This window comes from Mastigoproctus giganteus, chromosome 14, assembly GCF_048544385.1.
Source record: "Mastigoproctus giganteus isolate SK-2022 chromosome 14, ASM4854438v1, whole genome shotgun sequence".
NCBI lineage: Eukaryota > Metazoa > Arthropoda > Arachnida > Uropygi > Thelyphonidae > Mastigoproctus > Mastigoproctus giganteus.
Window position 1 is genome coordinate 30292684 of NC_143588.1, and position 15652 is coordinate 30308335.

The 15652-nt window shown below is 39.4% G+C and overlaps 1 protein-coding gene across 1 annotated transcript in view; it reads right to left on the reverse strand.

Annotated features, from left to right (window-relative positions):
* The window catches only part of LOC150075040 (uncharacterized), a 302603-nt gene extending 298546 nt beyond the window's left edge, over nucleotides 1–4057 (reverse strand). The window contains exon 1 of the mRNA XM_090389065.1: nucleotides 3957–4057. The gene's annotated coding sequence lies outside the window, so the exon portion shown is untranslated. The remainder of the gene's footprint in view (nucleotides 1–3956) is intronic.
* Between the last annotated feature and the right edge of the window lie 11595 nt (nucleotides 4058–15652).

The window sequence follows — 15652 nt, forward strand, 5'->3', positions numbered from 1 at the left end:
AACGTACCAACAACCTGAAAAAATCATCACAGATTCCGGAGTAAATCTAGGGTTTGGCAGCTCCAAGAAACTATGGACATACCTAAAAAGCTCAGCTATCAACAAAAAAACAATAGATTTCAAACAGCAAACAAATGTGGTTTGTACAATTCCCTATGCACCAGATTGCGATTGCATATATATAGGCAGCACGAGAACATCGCTACATACAAGAATCCAAAAACATAAAAGCAGTTTAAAAGTAGCCACAAATAACAGAGAAAAAAAACAGACCGAACGGAAAAAAATAATTGTTCCCAATTTGTAGCTCACCACTTAGACACTGGACATTACACCTCCTTCGAAAACATGATAATAATTGACAAACAAGACAAAATTTAAGTTAGAAACCAGTGAGACACTGGCAATGAGATCAACAAACAGATCAATAAACATATATAGACCAATAATAATCTCTGAAGAATAGGACCTAAAACATATGCTGTAAGTTCAACTTTAACAACAGAACATAACCCCCCCCCAAATCCAGGACCTTTACTAACGGTGACGTGTAGTCACGCACACGGATTTCCAAGTGAAACTCCCTTTCTTTTTTTTAGTATTTTTTTTTTCACCAAAAAAAACCATCTACAATTTCCAAATTCCCCAACTACACTTTTGTAATACAGTGAAGCGGGAAATTTTTCTCTTCCACCCTACTTCACCCTTTTTCGACTACTAAACCCCCCACCACGCTTTTGAAATACAGCAATGGAACGTGCCTGGGTTATAAAAGACTGCCTCGACACGTATTCACTCTCCTTTGAAGATGGTATGAACGAAAAGCTCCCATCAGGCTTCAGCACATCATCTCCCTTTATGCAAGGCTTTAGGACAAAAGCTGGCTTTTTCCTTCGCTCTTCCTTATAATTACAATTCCAATGCCTTCTGAATTACACCTCAACCAGATGCAGCTTTTCCTGAAGAAAACCCCAGGTAAGAGTATTCTTCTGCCTTAAATTAAAATATATAATATTCCTAAAATTCAATATTCCTTTAAATTTTCCAAAAATAGCCTATACTACCCTTTTCAAAAAAAAAAAAATCCACAAAGTTTATTTTAAATCCATAATTAGATCGCAGAACGTAAATTATTAGCATTTGTCCGATTTTACAAAAATTAGCGGGTCTCGACTACTCAAGTTGTCTGTCCAACTATCGGATTTAATGATGATAAATTTTTTTGGGAAAAGAGTTAGTGGATTGAGATGCAACTCCATTTATCAAATCATGGTTGAATCGCAACCATAGATTGACTACAGATACAAGAGCTCAGCAAAAGTCAATGAAAATGTTTTGTGAGACTCAACTGGCTATATGGAAATTATAATAAAAAAAATGAATATTTTATTATTGTTTGAAATTTTTGTATTCCAAATTGTTGTGAATTAGTAAAACTTACAATAAATATATACACACATATTCTTAGTCTTGTTTTTTTTTAGTGAGATGTTAAAAATTTACCAGCACACCACTGGTTATTACTGTGTTATTCTGGGTTTTTCATAACATAACTAACACAACATGCAAATCAGCCTGTGAACACACTTGTACAGACACCATACACAGTAGCACAATATGATTTAAGTTGCTGATAAGTATAAACCCAACAACCACAGCTTCAGCTTCCTGTAAATTATTATTATTATCATCAGTTTATTCAACAAACACCCCTGTACAGAAGTTATCTAGGAGGGTGTTCATGTGGGTGGGCAGTGCAGAGTGAGAGAATTTGTTTACACCCTATCCTCTTAATGGCACACTTATCAGTACCACACAGTTGATCCTTGATTATCTGTCAGCAGATTAATAGGGCCACCCTGGCTTGAAGAAGTGAAAATCAGAAATTCCAAGTATTTCTTTTGGCTGTTTGATTCTCAGAAACATCATTCTATTGCATTCACGAACCACCTCACTGTAGTCAGAATTCAGCAATCCTTCAGTTTTACTGCTGTACAATAACTTTAATATTGTACTCTAGTTTTTTTTCCGTACATGTGAATTCACATGGATAAAAAACGGGTATCCATGTGTGTTCACCATATTAAAACAGTAAAGAGGGTGTGTTTTTACTGCTAAGCAAAATCTTCAGCTCAAAAATAACATGAAAATGTGCTAAATTTCAAATTTAATGAGTCTACTCAATCACATAGCACAAGGTTACTCTGCTCACTTACAAGCTGATGTTTCAAAATTTACATAGTGGAATTTGACATAAGCAAATGATTAAAAAAAATAACCTCATTAACTTTTTTTTTCTCAAAAAGTACATATGTATTAAATTTTATGTCAATTTATTTTTCTCTTTTATAAATATGAAACAGTATATACATAAATAAATTTATGTTTATGTCACATTTATGAGTTTTTCATTTTGCTGATCATCACACACCTACAAGTTTTCTGTTTTTTTTTTTTTCATTTTTTGGATTATCCAGTTTCACATGCTTCACTAGTAGACATGTTAAAATAAATGCTGTATACCATATATTTTTCCTGGATGTATTTTGAAGTTCTTTTTGCAACACTTTGAATATTACTGTCCATTAAAAATTAGCATTTTTTACATTTTATTAAATATTTTTTGCATTTTATTATGGCTCTAAATGTTCAATAACTTTTTAATGTTTAATTAGCTTAATAATGAAGTTTATTGTTTTATATATATATATATTTATTTATTGGCATATATTTCAGTGTTTACCAGATCCCTATTTTCCGTGGGATTAGTTCTTGCCAAATATTATACTTTTCAGGAATGCATCCCCTGCAGTTGAAGGATTACTGTATTTACAAATAGCAAACTGCCTAATAATAAGCAAGTCAGTACAAGTTCCTCACTGAAAGTCTGTCTAGTGCAATCTAGTAGAAGTACAATCAAATATGATCCCCAAATAAAATAAACAGAAATCTCATTCGTAAATGAAAAATTTTCTCCTGTGAAATCTGAAGCAAGCAGTCTAGTGCCATTCTCCTTGCCAGATTTCATGGTTCTTAAGAAATTCAACAAACCTATAACTGTTTTCAGTTCAAGTATGTCAATTACTTTTTGTACATAAAGATAGGGTGCCATTTATTAGCTTTTCTTTTTACTTTTGTATTACCCACAATACAAATGTGAAAATGTCCATGCACCCTCAATATTGCCCTCAAGGATATATTTTGCAGCTCCACTTACTCCTGGAAATCACACAATAATATTATGCTAGAACAATATTTCAAATGGAATAAAAATATTCCTTACAGTGGAACACTTATTCCACTGGAAACACCTACTTTTGCCCTTGCCATAGTTGGATCAGGCAGCTGAAATAAAAGAATCTTCTTTGCGCATCTTTTCCCTGAAGAAGACTGTTTTTTTTTTGTTTTTTTTTTTAAAGATAATTTTTTATCACTGTTTCATCTGTAAAGGGTTCTCCAGTGGGTGAGAAATTTTGTTATAAGACAGGAGACCTATTAGTTTTAAATTCATGTTATTAACTTTAAATTCAATACTAACATGAATTAAATTTAAATTCACGTTAGTATTGCGGGATGCAATGGATCCCACTGGGACTATCGCACCACAGCAATTGCTTCTTTGCTCAGTACTAAAGGAAGCGCTTGATGCTTAACGCTAACTGCAAGCAAAAAAGCAATTGGTTAGGATGCGACAGACCCAGTAGCGTGACGATCACAGCAGTAGATCCGCTACCGCGGAAGGGGCCCGAAGTGACTCGGGATCACACAGGTGGGGGTTGGATTAACCCATTAGCAGGCGATTATGAATAAATCCATTACACAACGTGGGTGGGGGTGGAGCAATTTATAGTTACGCCTCTGGTCATGGAAACCCAACAAAGTTATAGGCTTAACACCTAGTTAGTGTTATCAGGGGCTCTCCACACAAACTGAAATGAACTAAATAACACGCTTACCTGCATTGGTAATATATACAAGAGTAGCTTGAACAAAATAATGTATGTTATCATAACTAAAAGGGATAAATATCTCGTACAGCCTGTGAAAATTTTCATATAAAAACAAATAGCATAAAATTCACAAACGTCAAGCCACTACTATAGCGACACCATTTTCATACTTCTTTACTTGACTTTCGGAGTGCTGCTCTCTATTGCAGAATACCTGTTTGTATGTTATTATAATTAATTCAGAATGTACTGTATTCTCAGAGCATATTTTTAAATCCTCTTGGCTTAAGAGGTGTTCAAGGGTTCTCGTTTATAAAATATCGCATAATACACAGTATATACGTTTATTACAGTTGAGAAATCAAGATACTCTACTTTTTAAAAAGTATAGTTTTACGTTTTTATAACGTTTCGTTAAAAACATTTTGGTGTTCCACTTTTAGAAACAGATTTGCTGGTGAAGGGACTAAAACCAAATCACACACCCACAAAACACTTCGTAGCTCACAATCAGCGATTCAAAAACATTTGCGACTAAGGGTTAAAAAGAAACTGCATTGCAGCCAAGACGTACATGTTGCAATTAGTACCGGCGGCTCCAACAATTCCCCCCTCCCCTTTTTTTTTTCAGCATCCGCACGCTACCACCGCTATTGTCTCCGATCGCCCAGCCAGTCCACCCTTCTTTGCAGAGTACATAAAGACTGATTGCGATTGAAGTGGAATGACATTTTCCTAACGTCGGTCTTCCCCACACCTAGTGGAAAAGGCCTAGGTTCAAATCCAGTAAATGGCGAGAAAACTTTTACGGACTTCGTTCACTCGGTGGCTGAGTTAGTGGGTATTCAGGCGTGTATATTAAGTTCCCCTCCCCAGAAAAATTCTATTTTTGTCCAGCATAACGGGCAAATTGACCAGAAAACACATGCAATTTGGATATTATTATTATTATTATTATTATTATTAGTCATATGGTGCAAGGAAGATTGAGGCTTTTGCTGCACTAGCCAAAAAATAAATAAAATAAAATCTGAGTTACCCTGAGAGAGAAAAAACAAGAGTCAGAAGTAGAAGGGAATCGCCAAGAAAGAGAAGTATGATGATATCCAGCCAGCTCAGAACTTTGGGTGTGACATGTCCATACTCACGAGATGCGAACCCTTGAGGTTCGCATCTCGTGAGTATGGACATGTCACACCCAAAGTTCTGAGCTGATAAGGGCAGATAACTTCGTTCTCGGGTGGTCCTAATATGACACTTTTTGCCAATATCGTGGCACATTAAACTGCTTTATGACAAACCATTTGGAAATGACTACGGTGGTTAGGTCCATGAGACCTTACCTCCGGTTCCAACCACCACTACTCATAGTGAGGAAATATCATCCAAACTCCACCCCAGGGGGTCACATTTGGTGAGAATGGACTTGGCACACCCGGAGTCCTCAGCTGGATATTATCATTCTTCTCTTTCTTGGTGATTCCCTTCTACTTTTGACTCTCTCTCTCTCTCTCTCTCTCTCTCTCTCTCTCTCTCTCTCTCTCTCTCTCTCTCTCTCTCTCAAACAGGGTAACTCAGAAATTTTTTTTTTTTTTTGGCTGGTGCAGCATAAGCCTCGGCTTCCTTGCACCATATGGCTAATAATAATAATAATAATAATAATGGAGCTCACAATCTGTGTGCCCCACCACTTTCGTGTGCCGTGAGATCAGAAAAAACACCGTTAAGTTCAATTGTAATCGTGCTTTAGACAAGCACTGTCACTTATTAGGTGTGCAAATGTAGCATCCTTTATTAACTCCAAATATGTCACAAGGAACAAAATTCTAGGAACATCTAGTCTAATATGGATTATGAAAGCCATAAACCATATTAAACTTAAAATCATTGGGTAACCAAGAAAAAAAAAAGTTCATTCGCATTTTTAAAATAAAATTAAAATATAGTTAAAAAATAAAAGAAAAACTTCTGTTTAACCTGTGATCGATTGGCTAACGTAAATAAACTAGTACTGGACGATACGAGCTGCAATGCTACAGACATAAAACAAATACTTAACAGGTGGTAATGTGGAGAAATTACGCGCGAGATTGAATTAAATTTGAAAGTTTCTGATCTGCAATTTTATCCAGCTATAATAGAAAAGAGTACCTAATAAGAGCTTTGTTTCAGTTGTATACGGCGATGATTGCGCAAGACTTCGGGTCAAGTTTCCCTTCAAGTTTGCCAACCGCCGAGACTGCTTTTCCAAGTAACTCATATATTTAAATATATAAGGCAAGAATATTTGTTAATTTTATCAAGACAGAGTTAGGTGGGCCAGAAAACTGGTAGATTGTGGGAATACACAGAATAAAAGTCAGATAGCTGTAGTCAGAGATTAAATTAGTCATGTACTGCTTCTGCTAGGAAATGTAGCAACAACTGGAAAAGGAAGAAGTTAGGACGTACAAGACTGCTGCAGGTCCTTATGGGACAAGAAAATATATGGGTTCTGTTAGGGTTACTAAGAGCAAAAACAAGCACACATACACTGTGCGGCCACTTTATTAGGTACGCCTATCTAGTAGCGTGTTGAGCCTCCTTTAGCCTTCAAAACAGCCTGAATTCGTCTAGGCATGGATTGAACAAGATGCTGAAAACGTTGTGCAGGAATGGGGTACCATGTAAACATGAGTGTGTCACGCAGTTCCTTGAGATTCAATGTAGGTGTAGGCCTGCAGTGAACAGTCTTCTAGCTCATCCTAAAGATGTTCAATAAGATTGAGATCCGCGGACTGAGCGGACCACTGCAGCAAAGAAAAGTCATTGTCATGTTCCTGGAACCATTCCATAGTGATTCGGGCTTTGTGCACCGGCGCATTATCCTGCTGGAAGTAACCATCTGACTGAGGATAAACTGTCAACATGAACGGATGACTTGGTCAGCAGCGATGTTTAGGCACGATGTGGCATTCAGACGTGAATCTATGGGTATCAATGGACCCAACGTGTGCCATGAAAACATACCCCACACCATAACACTGCCCCACCACCTTACACAGTAGTCATCAGACATGACGGGTCCGTGGATTCATGTTGTTTTCGCCAAATTCTGAGCCTTCCATCAACATGATGCACCGGAACTTCGACTCGTCAGACCAAGCAACTGTTTTCCAATCCTCGATAGTCCAGTGCTGGTGTGCCCACAGGAGGCATGCTCTCTTGTTCTTCATTGAAAACAAAGGTACGCGATGTGGCCGTCGGCTGTTGTAGCCCATTCGCGGCAAAGTGCGACTAGCGGTCCGTTGCGATATTTTGTTCTGCGGATCAAGGTTGTAATCTGACGTGATGGGCGACATTGTGGCCCGTCCGTTTACTTGCTGAATTCTAGCATCTTCCTCTAACCTCTTTCATCAGAAAGCGATTTTCTTCCACAGGAGTGCTGTTGAGAGGATGTTTTCTGTTCGTTACACCATTCTCAATACACCCTTGAAACGTGGTGCGTGAAAAGTTCAGGAGCTCTGCCGTTTCGGATATGCTTTGTCAAGCACGTCTGCCACGTTCGAAGTCCGTTAGATCACTCATTTTCCCCATTCTTGCTACAGTTTGAACGCTTAACTGATACTAGAAAGGTTGTTCTGCTGCATTTATATCCACAACTGTGGTCATGTGACTTGCGACGCTGTGGGACAAACCATTTGTGTGCGCAGCAGGCGTGTGCCTAATAAAGTAGCAGCACAGTGTATAATTGCATGTGGAATAATTCTAGCAGTATAACAATGATGAATTTGAGGCATTTGTTGTCATCAAATGTGTATATTTTTAGGGATATATGAAACATTGTATCACTCCGACATAGAATTTGATGCAAATTTTAAATCCCCTACAATATGAATACAATGTGATGCAAAATTTAAGTTCCCTACAATATGCACAGAAATGGCACACAAAGGGAGAGGAAAGGAGTTATTTCTGTTAAGCACGCAGAATATATGGTAATCCGGTTGATGCTAGTAGTTTACCGTTGAATCAGTTTAGTGTCACATTAAGATCGGAGGAGTTAATCTCCAGCTCAGGACCTGGGTGTGCCAAACCCAACTCACATCTGGTGAGTATGGGTTTGGCACACCCAGGTCCTGAGCTGGAGATCATCATTTTTCTCTTTCTTGGTGAATCCTTTCCTCTCTCTCTCTCTCTCTCTCTCTCTCTCTCTCTCTCTCTCTCTCTCAGGGTAACTCGGGAATTTTTTTTTTTTTTGGCTGGTGCAGCATAAACCACATGCTTCCTTGCACATATAGCTAATAATAACAATCTTTCTATACATTAAAATAATTTTCCTCCTAGTGTTATTTATTCAGCCAGAGGGATGCGAGTTACGTGGTAATACGTCACAAATACTAAAATACGTAACAGAAGCTTGTTTTACCGTAGTAATTCTAAATAAACCTCTTGCATCCGCTTTGTTTATCAAAGATGACCACGCGGTACCATTCTTGATTTCCATATGTAACGTATTTATCTATATAATATCGGTGTATATATACCATAGTTTACCCATTAATTTAAACTACGTATGTAGTGTAAAAGGCAACGTTTTAATTGTATCTCATATTGTGGCTGCCTTCACAACGAGATACCAGGTATTGCACTACTTACTACGGTTATTTATTATCAATGGATACCACCACCCAGACGGCTGTTATTTACTCTCAGTGCATACCACCACCGACACGGCACCGTTTGAAATATGGTATGGAATAAAGATCTCGGTTATCCTCATACTATCCCTATTGGACTTAGGAAAGCAATAAAGATGTAGGAAGTTGATAGTAGGATAGGTAGAGGAAGAAAAAAATGCCGTAGAAGGAAGAAAGGGACAGTTACTCCTTCACCTCACACTACTCAAAAGCTCATAAATTCCTCGAATAGGCAACGCTTCCCCAGTAGAGAAGGCTGTTGTTAGCTATTCTCGGAAACTCAATGGCCATCAGACCTCCAAGACGGCACCGTTTCAAAGCTTGTTGGCTTCTCTTCGGTGGGTGAGCAGGTACCCTGGTAAAGCAACATGCCATCACAGTTGCGAAGTGATTCCACAATATGAGAGATGCCAACAAGTACAGATAATAAATATTTAAAGATGAAATGCACAAGGCAAATTACATATGGGTTTTAATATTTTTAAAAGAATAAGAAAAGTATCAACTTAGAAAGTATTGAGCATTATAGCTCTGGTTCATACTATATGGATTTCAAGTAATTAACTATATAATATCGGTGTAGATACACCATAGTTTACCCATAAATTTAAACTACGTATGTAGTGTGAAAGGCATCGTTTTAATTGTATCTGCCTTCACTTCGCAACTGTGATGGCATGTTGCATTACCAGGGTACCTGCCCACTCACCGATAGGTGAGTGGGCAGGTACCCTGGCCACCAGCTTTGAAACGGTGCCAGCTGGGTGGTGGCATCCACTGAGAATAAATAACAATAGTCTTCTCTACTAGAGAAGGATTACTTATTCAGAGTAGTGCAATACCTGGTATTTCGTTGTGAAGGCAGCTACAATATGAGACCAAATTCATTTCTGCATGAATTTCGTCATGCAGAAATTGCCCGACTAAGACGTCACTTACAAACTGCAAAAATAACTGTTGAGGAAGCAAAATAGTGGACAGCTTTGTAGGGTTTATGATATTTAGTGGGATTTTTCTGAATTTCAACCAAATTTATATTACGTTTAAGGTTCTTTTTAACACTATGTGTATCTATAGCTTCTTGCAAAAGAAGCTTTTCCAAATTAAAATCAATTAAAATTTGATTATCAAACTAGATTATCAAACCTAGCTATTTATTGAAAATGAATATGGCAGTCAAATTAATTTTAATGAGGTTATCAATAAATTTGCCGAAATGAAAACACGAAAATAGAAACTATAAATCTCTTCTGAAAATCAGTTTTACCTTTGCAAAGTAAAATTGATTTTCACATTTTGTATCTCTTTTTATTATTATATTAAATGCTATGCAAATGCATTATACTTTCTTCACAGAATTTTAAACGTTCCTTGCCAAATGTTCCTTAGTTTTTTGTGATTTCTTAAAATCAATTAGGTTTTAAGGTTTTTTTTTTTTTTGTTTTTTTTTTCCAAGTTGATAACATTATTAAGAGAGTGACACTAGAGGGATCCGCCCCCCCCCCCGGGTGCAAAAGACCAGTTACATTCTGCCACTGGATAGGACAGAGGAGTTTTGGTTTTTCAAGAAAGGGTTAGCTATCCACCTGTAATTTGCAATGTCTATATTGACAGGAAAATATTCTTCAAAAGAAAGATAACTGTGCGAGATGGTCAATTATTGCTTTCTGTAAGTAAATATATATCTCTGCGGAGATATATATATATACAGGGTGTTTCAGTTAAACGTTTCAGAACTTCTAAGAGGGGTAGGGTACATCCTGACAACTCGAAATCATATAGCAATGTGGGGTCGGAAATGCTTTCCTGAAGCGGTGTTGTACACAGAAGCACCATAAAAAGAAAAGAGACCGTAAGTGAGAAATCGTTTTAATAATACATGAAAAGAAGCAAAAGGTACATGGATTAAAGTAAGTGTTCGAAGTTTCTTCCACGGGCTACAATACACGCCTCACATCTCCGACGCATGGACATCCGAACATTCTGGAATACTCCAGGCGAATTTCGAATTTCTTCGGCAGCTACTGCGATTCTTGCAACCAGCTCCTCAGCATTGTCAACAGGGGTGTCATAAACTAGCGATTTCACATGACCCCAGAAATAAAAATCAAGACATGATAGGTCGGGTGACCGAGCAGGCCAACGCACGGGACCACCACGTCCGATCCACTGTTGACCAAATGTGACATCCAGGTAGTTACGAACATCTCCGCTATAATGGGCAGGGGCTCCATTGTGTTGGAACCACATTGTCTGTTGCGTCGATGCAGAAATCTGTTCATCTCTCAAAAGTTGTGGCAATACTTGCTGCAGAAAGATCAAGTAGATAGGTCCGGTTAGACGACACGGTAACAGGTAAGGTCCGATGAGGTGATCTCCCATAATACCGGCCCATACATTGACCGAAAATCAAATCTGTGCTGCACGACGTCGTATTGCATGCGGGTTCTCGACCGCCCAGATATGGTCGTTATGCGTGTTGAAAATTCCTTCCCTTGTGAAGGATGCCTCATCGGAAAACAACACTTCAGCAGGAAAAAGGGGATTTGTAGCACATTTTCCAAGGTACCACTGTGCGAAAGCAATACGAGGTGCATAATCCTCCGGTTGCTGTCTGGACACGCTGCACGTGAAACGGATGCATGTCTTGTTCTCGGAGAATCCTCCAGACGCTGCAATGGGAAACCCCGACTGCGTTTGCTAGACTTCGTGTACTCGTTCTTGGATTCCCCTGTACATGCTGCAGCACATTCTGTTCGACGGCTGGAGTCCATGCTGTTCTTACCCTGTCCCTGTCAGCTCTTTCAAATGAACCTCTCTCAGCTAACCTCTGGTGCAGTCTTGCAAAGAAATTATGACTGGGAATACGCCTCGTCGGATATCGTTCCGCGTACAAACGCTGTGCGGCTGGCCCACTACAATTTGCAGCCCCGTACGCCAAATGCATATCGGCTAACTCTGCGTTCGTGTAATCATCCATCCTACTAACTTGGCGTTCTTGTTCAAGAAATTCGAAATTCGCCTGGAGTATTCCAGAATGTTCGGATGTGCATGCGTCGGAGATGTGAGGCGTGCATTGTAGCCCGTGGAAGAAACTTCGAACACTTACTTTAATCCATGTACCTTTTGCTCCTTTTCATGTATTATTAAAACTATTTCTCACTTACGGTCTCTTTTCTTTATGGTGCTTCTGTGTACAACTCCGATTCAGGAAAGCATTTCCGACCCCACATTGCTATATGATTTCGAGTTGTCAGGATGTACCCTACCCCTCTTAGAAGTTCTGAAACGTTTAACTGAAACACCCTGTAAATATATATATATTTTTTTTTTTTTGGGTAAAATCCAGTTTAGGGTCCCTGTCCAACATGGCGGCTAGCAAAACAGCGGGAAGGCAGTGATTGACAAGTTGTGACTCCGCCCACTGTCCTCCTAGGTTGATATGCCTAGGGTGTTTTTTCCCCCTACTTTCTGCTGGTTTTAGATCGCGAACTCATTTTTCGATTCAAAAACGGCGGTATGGGAGTATAAACACGCTACCTAAGCTAAGTACCCCATCCTCGACGACACAAAAAAACAATCACAAAGAAAACGCCTCCACAATAATCACCGAATCGCAGAACTCGACCCTACAATCACTCCGTTCTACAACGTCCACTGCGCAGAGACAAGTAGTACCCAAATAATGGATTTAGCACTAAAAACTAAACGAAACCTAACATTTATACTAAAAAAAACTAAACGAAATTAAAGAAAACTCACTTCGTGGTAAAACTCCAGATTAGGGCACCCCATCCAACATGGCAGCAAACAAAACAATGGGAAATGTGATCGCAGCACACGGCAGTGAGGAAAAAAAAAAAAAAAAAAAAGGCTTACAACAACAACAAATAAATAAATTCTTTATTGCTAATAAGTACAGGACATGTACTAGAGACAATAATACTCAACACGGCGACATGGCCAGGAGTTTTACATTATAAATGAAATTAATTGGCAAAAAAAAACCAAAAAAAAAACCGTTACATGGAAATTATGAGTTAAAAACATGTAAATTATAATAATGAAAAATGAGGACTAAACGTCATATGGAGGAAATTATCCCAGTTCCACAGATGGAATCCACTCGAGGAGCATGTGACGGTATTTGTAGTCGGTAGCTAATTTCTGAAGGTCGACTCCAAGACGGAGCAGTGCCTGAATTTTGGGGAGTGCCTGGGCAGGTAGCAACCGACTACACAGTTTCAACCGGTTGTATTTGAGGATTAGTGTGGGCTCTGACCTCAAGGATGGCGTAGGATTGTGCCACTGACAGAAATCCCAGATGTTTGGGGCGTTTATTACTCCTGTGTACATTTTTACTAAAGTCATTAAACGCCTGCTGTCAATTAACCTCGGGAGCCTGGGTACATTTAGCTGCTCAGCCATGTCAGTTGTTCTCAATTGAGGGGGTCGGCGATGTTTATTTGTGGCCCATTTCAGGGTCCAATATTCACACGAGAACACCGGTTTTTGAAGTGAAGGCGACGCAGATGCCCAAATTTCAGCAGCGTATAAAATAGCCGGATAAATAGTGGCTTGAAGATATCTGGTAGTGGTTGCGGCATCGTTGGAATGAAGTAAGTGTTGTTTCGCTTTCCAGCGTAGGGTGTTAAAACGCTTCCGGAGGTATTCTGTGTGATCATTAAATTTCAGCTTCGGATCAAAATGGACCCCGAGATCTTTATGGCAGGTAACCACTGGAATTAGAGTACCTAAAACTGAAGGTTGAATTATTGTTGGTTGCTGTTTCAATGAGTAAGTCATTATTGCAGATTTTGACGGGTTAAGGTTTAATCCAAACATCTTCAAGTAAGTTGAAAGAGTGGTCAAGTTCTCTGTGATGGAAGACGTAATTTCCATTGGGTTTGCAGACGGTGGGATTAAGGTAAGAAACTTTATATCGTCGGCAGCATCATCACTATGACTCATGAAAGGAATCAGAATCGCTGAGAAGAGAAGGCCAGACAGGACACCACCTTGTGGGACTCCTGCATTAATTTTTCTTGTAAAGTGGGTTTTCTTCAAAATGAGGTGGACACTTCTATTCTTCAATAAGGCGGTGAGGAAAGCTAGTAGGTCTCCATTAATCCTGAAGAAGAATTGCAGGAGTCTGAGAAGGGCTGTGACGTCTAGGCTGTCAAAAGCAGCTTCAATGTCAGCGTACACTATAGCTAATTCAGATTTAGTTTCGAAACCTTGAAGAATTGATGTCTGTGCGGCCATGAGGTTTGTTATGGTGGATCTATTTTCGACTTCGAAATGGAACTGTTTCGGCTTCTGTGGCATCAGCTGTTTGTTTAATGCTGGAAAGAGTACCTTTTCTAGAAGTTTGAGGAGGGTGGAAGAAGTTGAAATTGGTCTGAAATCTTTTAGGCTTGTTGGTGCTTTGACCTTAGGCAGTGGCCTCACAGTGTATTCATTCCACTGAGCAGGGAAAACTTGTGTGGAAAGAATAGAGTTGTAGATTGAGAGTAATGCATCTAGGATATAGGGGTTAAGGCATTTAATTATGAAATGAGGTATCATATGACGACCTGCGGTACTAGATGGTCGCAGGGAGTTAATAGCATATATCAGTTGCTGTCTTGTGATGGAAATTATGGAAAGGTCATCAGTAGGAACAAATTGGGAGTTTTGGAGAGGAATTTCAGCAGAGGCGGAATTGGTATTGAATCTTGAAATGTAGTCCATCCAGTTATCTAGATCAAGATTTGAATTAATGCGACTGTGTCTTGATGAGTATGGCGCTTTTCCTTTAGACAAGGTAGCATCAGTGTATTAATGCCGATGCCTTGAGTCTGTTGAACATAGCTCTTGCTCTGGAGTATAGGATTCGATCTCGGTTTGTGCCAGAGATTTTCCACTGCCTGTGAAGGTACTGTTTGTTGTGGAAACTGCACGCTAGATCTTTGGTCCACCAAGCTCTAGTTCTTGGAGAAATGTCTACGGTTTTAGCTGACGCATAGAGGGTGACTGTATTTATCCCTCTAGTGATTAGATCAACTGCGAGGATTGGGTCACATCCATCAAGCACATGCCATGGAATAGACTGCGCTGCCTCGAGGCACTTTTGTGGATCCAGAAAATTCGGAGAGAATATGATTTTCTTTTCAACAGTATTATGGTAATTCAAGTTGGGCATAGGCAGAACAAGAAGTAATGCAATTGGGTCGTGATCTGAATTGAAGGACGGTTCTGGTGGAATGTCGACTCTGCAAATTCCAGAACATAGAATCAAGTCAAGGCGATTGGTGCCTCTCGTTGGCTCCTCATTGATAATCGTCAACTTTAATGGAGAGAGATTGTTCATTAGTCGTTGAAAGAGAGGGCTCAGGTGGGGTGGAAGATTAAAATCGCCGCAGAGTATGTGCGTAGCAGAAGGGTGTAACTTACTCATTATCCAGCCGGTAAGCATCGTCAACTGTTGCAGTATCTGGAGCTGGGGGTATGTAGATTGCCGTTAATTAAACAGGCATTAAACTTCACAGTCACGAGTATTGCTTCATAAAATAAGGAGTTGCTAGATGTGACGTGCACAAATTTCATGTTGGAATCTTTGACGAAGATGGCAATACCCCCCCCCCCCTCTAGATTGAGATCTTGACGTGAAGAACGATGAAAATCCAGCCGCCGGAGCATAGGCTATTGACTCCTGGTCGGGTTAAAGCCATGTTTCTGATAGACAGATTACATCCATTCTGTTGGACAACAAGAGTTGTTCGAGGGTTTCAAGCTTATTTCGGAGACTCCGGACATTTCGGTAGAAAATTCTCAGGGTGAGTTGAAAGGGAATTTTTATAAGTGCTGATCTATTTGTAGATTGTTTTGAACACCTCAACAGATTAGGCTTTGTGGAATTTATCCTGTTAATTGAAAGTGATTGAAAAGCAGAGTTATGTGGTGTCATATCGGTATGTTTATAAGCAGTAGCTGGGGCAAGAAAGTGATTGGAGCTGGACATGTGGTGCAGTGGTTTTCGAC